Below are 10,657 nucleotides of genomic sequence, written 5' to 3' on the forward strand. Positions count from 1 at the left end.
TTGGATCAGCCTGTCGTGTGTTTTTCCACTTTAATTTTGTGTGTGACTCCAAATCCAGGCCTCCATTGGTTAATAAATTTGATTTCCATTGATGATTTTTGTGTGATTTTGTTGTCAGCACATTCAACTTTGTACAGAACAAAGTATTCAATGAGAATATTTCATTCATTCAGATCTAGGATGTGTTATTTGAGAGTTCCCTTTATTTTTTTGAGCAGTGTATATATATATATGGATATACACCCATATATATATATATATATATATATATATATATATATATATATATATATATATATATATATATACAGTGCATGTATGCACTACTAAAAAGTGTTACATACATATATGCATATGTTAAGACATTGGAAATATGCACTGGGATCAATAGAAGATCAGTGAAGAGTAATATGTTATCTTTTGTGTGAGAATATGTCATTACTCTGTAATCCTGACAAGGTATCTTTCAAGCTTACATGTTTGACTGCGGAGAAGACCCCAAACCCCAACATCCTCAGAGTATGACCTTGTGTGCTTATTCACATGTGGCAAGTCCTTTTCACATGCCCAGAGGTCTTTAACATTAGTGCTAAATGTGCAAACACATCTTTTATGGATTCTGGCGAGCGTGTCGTCTCCCGCCGTTTCCAACTCTCAGTGAGCTAAAGGAGAAGAAGTGGTTTTAATGTTCTCTTAAAAAAGAACTTCCTCAAAATAAAGGGAAAAAAGTTTGAATATTTGTCTTTTACATCCAACTGGGAAGGTGTGTTTTATTGTTGCAATTTAATACATTGGCTCTTAAACCTAACTGCCTCTTTGGTGAGGTCATTTGATTTCAATTTGTGTGAGGAATATGGAAATGCTACTCCAATTAATATACAGAGGCAGGCCCATTCAGTTTCCCTTAATCAGAGATGTTTTAAGCAGCAGTAAAAGCAGTCTGCTTGGCAGCCCACATGCAGTCTACACCTGCATGGCATAATCCAAAATGTATCTAATCATTAGGTAAAAAATAAATCTGGTGAGATCAGCACTAATATATTTTTCTCTGATTCAGTTTTGTTCTCTTAGACTTCAAGAGTAATCAAATAATGAGAGAGAACAACAACAATAAAACGAGTGTCCAAGTTCTACATCCAATGGAAAATATCAATTCATTCCAGCCTTTTTCAGTCCAACTTTGCGGCGAAAAAAAAAACAGAAAGTGAGCATGCAGCTTTGCAAACCACTACCTGAATGCATTGGGGCCTGTCCAAGGAATGGGCATGATTAAGGAATGTTTTAGTGCAGGCTTCAGTGCTACAAAGATCAGACTACAGTGGGCATTACCTTAAGTATTTTAGTGTATTGTGCAGGTTTGACTTTTGCATTGATGACTGTACATTGCACAGACACATTGCGATAATAAATTTACTATACTAAGCTTCCAGTGCACTACTAGTCATAAATTAGCCCAACTTCACAGTCCAGCTCACTTCTGCACATGGAGTCCATCATTTTTCTGCCAGCTTGCTTTCTGTATGCTAAGAGATGACCTCTCACAGTCTATACTTAAAAAAAACCTAAAAGTCAGATCAATTTTTAGTTAAACTCATTTTTTCAATCTAGTTTAGCCAAAAGTTCACATTTTTTCTGCCATCTCACAGTAATTGTGCAATAAAATGTGTAGAAGGATGTGCAGAGGATGTGTTCACTTAAAGAATCAACAAAACTTGTCATTTAGCCAGGGCTGCACAGATTTTTGCATATAACTGTATGTTGGTCAACAAAACAAAAAAGCAGTACACGTGGTTGCTACCTTATGGCTAAGTTTGTTGGTGGAATTTTATTCACCTCTTCCCCCAATTTAGTCATTGCTAAGACTGGCCACCCCATTCCACAGACTACGACCCCCCTCCATCTCACAGCGGCACCAGTGGAGGCGTAGTGGAGGAGGGACTGCAGAAAGCTGAGGCATCACCTGGATCACTCATGATCTCTTAATGATTACACGGTCAGACAGCTGTGCCACTCAGGAGTCACTGAGTTACTGAAATTTCTGTGTCTGCATGAAAGAGTGAAAAGGTGAATTACCCATTGTATAGAGAGCTGTTCTTAAAAACTTCCTCATACTCCTAAAAACAGCTACCAGTGCTCTATTTTAGTGTTAGTAAGCATTTTGATATCTTTACTTTGCCTCTTTCTGCAGTTTTACAGCTTCAGAGTGGCACGACCGGTGTTGACTGGATGCTAACTCACTTGGCATAGCGTTAACTTCAATGGCAACAAAATGTTTGGTCCTTTTCTGGAGATGCTCTGTTTTAGTTTGGTAACATGCCACCCCCCCCCACACACACACACACACGTTACCTGAGATCATACACATCACTTCTTTTGTCTTTAGTTGAGAGCTAACAACTCTTTCCGCAGATCTCTTGCAAAAGTGGGCAAAGTTTTCAGGTTAACACACATGTTATGGCATTTTATCAAGTTTATTGCAGGCATAGTTGCAGTTGCTTGGCTATGAAGGCCCAACAGAGGGAATTAATTTGCTACAGCGCCACAGGAGGGCAGACCAGCGCTGCAGCTCTAGTTAGGTAAGAATATCAAAGACAGAAACTCGCTGATTGTGGGTGAAGCAGCCAAATGACTACCTTAACAGAATTTGTATTTGAGCACCTATTTTTCCCTAATGAAATGTGGGAAACTTCATAATGTGTAACTTCATAATAAGTTTATTTTCAGAGACCCCCAGAATTTTGAGTTTGAGACATTTAGGGGTTTCAACTGATTAATTAGGGTGTCTAAGAGTTCATTAGAGGGTCCTGGAGGGTGCCTGTATTATCATCAGAGGCCAAGAGGTCATGAGTTAGAATCCCAGTGATACCTCAGCTCTCTGGGGGGGGATGCAGCTTTTTTGGAGTAAGCTTAACTTTAACTTTATTTTGTAGACCCAACTAAGATGTAGTGATAAAATATTAAGTTAGCAGAACTAAACTGATTCTAACAAAAATAGTAAAAAATATCAGTAAAAATGGATGCAGAACATTGACTTAGAATTTCAAGTTGACCATATTTGTACAGCTTCATGTATTATATGTAAGTGCTCATTAACACTAGAGTAGATGCATGAGAGTACATGTAATGGACCGTACACAAGTACTATGAAATTATGTTTTGTGACCTCACTATTATGATGTTTAGTGTTAGTCAGATAATTCTTTTTTCTTTATTTGTTTGTTTAACAGGGACAAGACATATTCATTAACCTTATTATTTCATAATGTAAATGTGCAGTATTTAGACATTTGGCTATAGATTATTTATACTAGCTGAGCTTCTAATAACCCTGAAAGGCACTTACTGAAAACAATGATATTAAGATCTCTACTATAGCCGCCAGTTAGTTACAGAATTGGCTTTAAAGCATTTCCCGTGACCCTGAGGGAGAAGCAGCTTAGCAAATGTGTGTGTGTGTGTGTGTGTCTGTGTGTGTCTGTGTGTGTGTGTGTGCATTGCTTCTTGTCTATATATCATCCATTGACTCACAACAAGACACATTCCTGATTCTACTTGAACAATGCAAATCTAACAGGCCTCTCAGATCACTCAGGATTAGTCAGCTAGCAATGCTTAGAATTAATAGCAAAAATGATGAGGCAGCAAATGCTAATGCTGTGCAAAGCAGGAACTAGCATCTAGAAGAGGTCTCAGATACACCACAGAATAAAGACACTTCTTTTTTTCCCATGCCTTTTACATCTAAGCACTTTTGTGTAGACCAGATGTGGGGCATTCCAGTCCTACAAGGCTGGAGTCCTGCACAATTAGGTGATTTTCCTGCACGAGCTCGCCTTATTCAACTCAAGTTTAGTTGGTGTGCTAGAGCAGACTGTGCTGGATGCTATCCCTTTTGATCTCCATAATTCATAATTCATTTTTACACTACCATTTTTAAACATTTTTAATCTCTCACTATAACTCATGGTGTTTTTGTTACTGTGCCTTTAAGACTGATATATGTAAATAACCTCTGTTCTCATTGGCTGTGCCTCATGCCAAAATCAGTCCAGGCTAAAACACTCCTCATAACATTAATATGAATGGGAGGGGGTAAACTACTCTAGGCTGAATTGTGTTGGTTTTTATGACATCACAAAAGACTTTGAAGCAGGCTGTTTTTGCAGCCTAGTTTCTGTATATGTTTGTATGACTGTATTGAATAGAATAGAATAAAGTAAATAGTAAATTTGAAACTAACAATATTTTATACACAACATTGGAATCTTTAAAAAGTTGAGCATGGTTCTTCCTGTGATATAGGCCCTTTAAAAGCCTTTCATATGGGCATTATAGGTCCTATGAAGACATACAAACACCTCATCCCAGGTAAAAGCAGAAACAGAGCATTCTAGCGAAAGCAGGCTCCTCGGACATCTAGAACACAAATCTGCTATTAAAGTCCAGCAGATTGTTCTCTAATACAACCACTTGATACTTGTCTTACGTGATAACATTGATAAAAAACATTGAGTGAAACAATAGCATCTTCCATCTGAAGTGCAGTCCTTACTGGAATATCCTCTGTCCTGCTCTAATTCACTGAAATCCTTGCCACCTCCATAATCTCTCTGTCTGAGAATCAAAGAATGTCCTAATTACAGCCATTTAAAAGGACTCCATGACATCTTTTGATGTGATATTACCGTCTGTCCCGATTAGCTGTGCACTTGTCAGCCTCCTTTTTCTTCTATGCTCATTTAAATGTTGTAGGCAGGCCCAGTGGCTTATAGGAGTTTTCACAACTCTCTTTTCTCAAGTTCAGAATCAGAAGCTTCCTCAGGTACAAGAATTTGTTTGGACAAGTCTGGTTCCACTGATGTATATTAAAAGCATGTTTTTTACTTCTCCTGTAAAGTTATAGTTTTAGAGATACAAGGTTTGGTTCCAACAGCAGTGATATGCCTTATATACAACACTGTACACATACATAATGTTAGAGATATAACATACAAGGGATTAGAGCAAACAAGGCAAAATTCAAAGTAGATACACTACTGTGCAAAAGTCAGTGACTGCCAGTTAAAAGAGCACTTATGTTATTTCAATTTTCAGCATCACAAAATAAGTGCATCAGGAAGAAAACATATTTAATGGAAAACTACACACATATTTCCTAAACCACTTATCCTTCTGGGTCATAGGGGGACCCAGGTGTCATAAGGCATGACACTGTCACTGGGGCAGTACCCTTCTTGTCACTGTTGTGGTACCCTCAGGGGTACATCTCAATACCTTTAGTCAGGGAACATAATTGTACCAGAATCCACTGAAATTATATTTTCTAAGTTGTATTGACTCCACACCCCCCCGTCTCGCCTCCAGGCTTTTTATTTTATTGTTCTGTTTTAAAATATTAGTTTATAAGAAGATACAAATATCTACTTTTCCCCTAGGAAAAACGTATTTAAGGTACACAATTGGACCTTAAAACCACTGTTGTACCTTTGAGGGAACATTTATACTGTTTGCACCTTGATGAATGAATCATGTACCTGCATAACACCTTTATTTCTAACAGTGTATCCCAGCAGTCATAGGGCAGAAGGCAGGAAACACCCCAGACAGGTCGCCAGTCCATGACAGGAAGCCTCAACTAACAAATATAATACTTTTTGAGTATTTATTATCTCCACTCTTTACTTTTATTACAGCTTCCATTCTTTTCAGCAGACTAGCTTTCACCTTTTTCAAAGAAGTCTGTACGGATATTTTTCACACCTTTTCACACCACACAAGTTCAGTCTTAGAAGTTGGTTGTAATTTCTGCTTCTCATGATCCAAATAATCTCAAAAATGTTCAGTGATAATGAGGTCTGGACTTTGGGGTGGTCAGTCCACTGTTCTGAGAACACCAGCAGCTTCTTTCATTTGCACTTTTTCATTTCCTGCTCTCAGTGAAGGCCTCTTTATATCTAGCGAAAAAGCTTGATCTTCTCCTCTCTCTCAAAGATTAAAGCTTTAAACGCTGATATGGACTGATATGGACAGTTAGGGTGTCTACCAGGTCTTCCAGGTGGTCCCATTTTCTCTGTAGCTTTTAATCACTTTTTGAGCTCCAGTTTTGGAAATGCCTGTTATTTTCACTTAACTTTCTCTTTCTTGATGCAGGTGGATTATCTTGTATCTAATCTCCTCAGAAATATCTCCTGAAAATGAAGAACTTGTATGTAACATCCTGTTCCTCTCATCTGAAAGGCTCAAGGTAAACTATTCAATAGGAAAAAAATGACCACGTTTAACCTCTAAACCTGCCTTTATGACTTTTCCACACTGATAACCATCACTTCTTTGTAGGCTAAACTAAACTACTGACAATGTGAAGAACTTTGGCTTGATTGTTTGGAGGCATAGACATAGAAATAGAAATAGGTGGCCTAAAAGTTAAAAGTGCCCAAGCCATATAGTTCAGTATGTGAAACCACTGGGAAAGGAAAACTGTAAAGAGTTTATCAAAGCGTTAAAAACATAAACTCATGAGTGACTGGTTAAGAGAGACATGCTGCTCATAGAGAGTAACATGATCCACTGCTGTCCTCTAGTGTTCAGTTTAAGGCACAGCTGGCTTCTGTGAGGGCCGAGGGTGTGAGAAGTTCACTTTTAACCCTTCTTGAGATCAAAGCAAGAGATGTATGTTTTTCAGCTTGGTATTCTCGTGCTGGGGCCACGTTTACCCCTTCTGATGTTATTAAAAGGATGATTAGGCAAAAAAAATCCTTATTTACCAAAATGCCCGGATATCCTTATTTGCCGAAATACCCCAGATGCCCAGTTAATCAGCCAAGACATGTTTGCTGTCCAAAGTTTGGTTCTTTAGTTCAGCGCTATGAGGCTAACATTGCTAACAAAGAGCAGAAGTCAATATTCACCCAAATCCTTTCCATAAATACATTTCCCTAACTTCTGTCAGCCTGCTCAGACCACATTTAGGTCTTGTTGGTGTGGTTTAACACAGTACTGTGTTACTGTGAACTATAAAAATGAGTTGTTCTGAATTCTGACTCTTCATGTGTATACATGATTTCTGTTGTTATTATTAGTCTTGAATTTGTGAATTCAACATTTGTTGAGAAATAGTAAAAACAGAAATTGCAAATGTAAACTAGTGTTCATATGTCTGTGTGATGCACCTGTGCATGAAAGCCAAAGCCTGAACTATATGGTGAATATTTATAGTTCACAGTATGTAACCAAATTCCAGTGTGGTGTGGTTTAAGCAGGTTGAGAGAAGCTTTAAGGATATACTTAAAAGATTTTGGTGACTATCAGTGGTGGACAGTAATGTAATTCTTTACTGTACTTAAGTAGTTTTTTTTGTGTATCTGTACTTTACTGAAGTTTTTCCATTATAGGCAACTTTTCACTTTCACTCCACTACATTTCAAACTCAAGTATCTTACTTTTACTCCACTACATTATGAGAAACCTGTCGTTCCTTTTGGTTTATGTGTGTATAAACACGTAACATCAAAATGAAAGAAGAGTGAAGTAAGAACACCAATCAGGGCACAGCGGTCACTTTGTTTGAGCTTGTTGTGACCTGTTGGACGTATGGACCCAGTACAAGCACACGGTTCAACATCAATGCAGCAGTGTAAATCTTTGGGAGAGTCTATTCAACATAAATGATGCAACTAACCTAACTTTATGTAAACAGACCACAATATAGAAATATGAACACATATGCAGTCGTGACTGACGGGTCTTTTTTCTGAATTTATACAAACACTTTGATTTTATAGTAAATATGTTTTGGCTGGTTTATGTTTATGAACAGAGACCTACAGATGCACTAAAGATACACAGATGTACTAAAGCAAAACTCATTTGTGATCCTGAGCTTAAAACAAGTTTTTAATAAACTTAAACTTGTAAATAAAAGTTGCAAATAAATCCTCAACTGAAACTTTGCTTGTTTGTTAAAAGTTATTTCAAAGCCACTCGGTTCTACCTAATGGAAAGTGTTTACCTTCAGTTTTTTGTGTTTATGATATTTTAATAGTCATCAGTGTCACTAATTAGTGACATTCTATTCAAAAGATTGGTGTATCAAGAGTGACGCTTGTGTATTTTCACCTAAAATGAGTTAATGAAGCAGAGTCTTGTTACAACAATGACAATAGGACATTAGAGTCATAATTAATCTACTTTTACTTTTAGTACTTAAGTACATTTGAAGGAAAATACTTTAGTACTTTTACTCAAGCGGAGGTCTAAAAGGAGGAACTTTTTTTTTTTTACTTTTACTGGAGTAATATTTTACCTTGGGTATCTCTACTTTAACTCAAGTACATGATTTGTGTACTTCGTCCACCACTGGTGACTATTGACTTTGCGTTTGTTAGTTACATTAGCCTTGTAGCTCCAAACTAAGGAAGCAAAATTTGGACAGGAAACATTGTGTAAATTGTGTAAATTAAATTGTTTCCCTGAACCTATTATTTAATCTGTGACTCGTTCACCAACGACTTAAACCGAAAGCATGTTTTGTCTAATAGAAATGTCATTTGGCTCTTCTTCTATTGGACAAGCCTGAATATAGTCTTTGGTCATCTGGATATCTGAAATACAGTTTAGTTGTTGACAATGAAGTAAACACTGCAAAGACTATAAAACACAAAGAAAGTAAAGGGAACGTGGAGCAGGACAAAAGGTCAGGACTGCATTGTTCGCCAGATAACGTAAAGGGTCTATATCATGGAAAACTCATTTGTTTGGAGGAAAGGAGCTCAAAAGCACACCACTCACTCTGTATGTACTCCATATGTGGAAACTAAGCTTTTCAATTACACCGAAACAAGGATTTCGTTGTTTTAGTGATACCACAAAATATACACATCGAAAAAAACATAGTTTCTGCTACCTGCCTACAGCTGTTTAGCCTCACCCATTCATGTTGCACCAAGTATTTCAGCCGTTGCTACTTGCCAATAATCTGTGACCAATACTGAAATGTTCAGCTGTCGAACTTATATGTACCCAGTCTAGCTCTATTGTCTAACTGCGCTGTGCATAGTCTCCTTGTTTTTTTTTCCCTATTCATTGTTGTTTTTGATTTGCTAATTTTGTTTGTTTTTAATTAATTCATGCACTATTTTACCTACTTAATTACTTACATAGCTAATTGTTTTATTTATGCAATAAATACAATGTTTAAAAAAAAAAGAAATATTTCAACCTGGACTGCTTTTTGAATGAGTTATAATACAGGGCATGCAGATCCAACATAATGTCTCCTAGTAATGTGTAGGGCCTCCATAAGCGACCAGAACAGCTTCAGTGTACCTTGGTATAGATTCTAGTTTCTGGAGCTAAACTTGAGAGATGGAACTTTCAAAAGATATTCTCTCAGTTGGTGTTTTGATGATGGTGGTGGACAGTGCTGTCTAACAAGTTAGGCCAAAATCTCCAGAGGAGATTTGGAACTCTGCAGTTATGGACCTGCTCTGTTTGACACTTCATGGCTGAGTTGCTGTGGTTCCTAAACACCTCCACTTGTCATGGTTGATCATGGAATGTTTAGTAAGGAAAAAATTTTGCACAATGACTTGTTGCAACGGTGGCATCCTACTACAGCACCACCCTTGAATTCAGAGAGCATTTTAGAACAACCCGTTCTTTCATAAATATTTATGAAGGCAGAATACATAGTTAGGAGCTTAAATATGTATACCTGTGGCAATGAGACTGAATGCAACACCTGAGTTCAATGATTAAGAGGTGTGTCGCAATACTTCATATAGTGTACATGTGTGCAGTCACTAAGACAAATTCCTTGCATGTGTAACATACTTGATAAAATAAAGTGACTAGAACCCAGGACTAGAAGCTATATTCATACTCGGATGTGATTACTTCTGGACTAGACAGCAGACAGTGGAGACAATGGGAAGAAAGAGAAGATCAGCTGTCGGTCTACAACAGCAATTACTACGGTCCATGTATTATTATCAGTGCACACTGATAACTAAACATAGTCCTTAGCAGCATAACCACAGGCTTTATTAAAGAACTGCGGACAGTGTGTGCAGATTAAAGTGTCTATGCAGGTAAAGTGACTAAACAGTATGCTTAGGTATGCAACAGGTGAGAATGAAGAGTAGGGCTGGGGTAGCAGCTCAGTCTTAATGTTTAAAAGTCCATCGGGCAGATCTGTTCAGCATTCTTTCTGCCTGCATGAAGAAGCTGGTCATCAGTCTGGAGGACTTGGCCCGGATGCTCTGTAGCTTTCTTCCAGACAGGGTGGGTATAAACAGTCTGTGTGAGGAGTCTGAGAGATCCTTCCTGATGCTGCAAGTCTTCCATAAACACTGTTCAGTGTAAAAAACCTTAATGGCAGGGAAGCTTGACCCAGTGATGGGCTGGGCAGTCTTCAGCACCCGCCGCAGTGCTTTCCTGTCTGAGCAGTTTCTGTACCAGACAGTGAAGCTGCAGGTCAGGATGCTCTCTACTATGCACCTATAGAAGCAGTTAAGGATAGGTACATGCTTCACCCACTCTTTTAGTCTCCTGAGGCAGCTGAGGTGCTATTGCGCCTTCTTCACTAAAGAGGAGAGGTTGCTAGTTATGTGCACTCCAAGTAACTTGAAGCACTTACATTTCTCCACATGTTTATTCA

Source organism: Pygocentrus nattereri, chromosome 4 (genome assembly GCF_015220715.1).
Source record: "Pygocentrus nattereri isolate fPygNat1 chromosome 4, fPygNat1.pri, whole genome shotgun sequence".
Classification (NCBI taxonomy): Eukaryota; Metazoa; Chordata; class Actinopteri; order Characiformes; family Serrasalmidae; genus Pygocentrus; species Pygocentrus nattereri.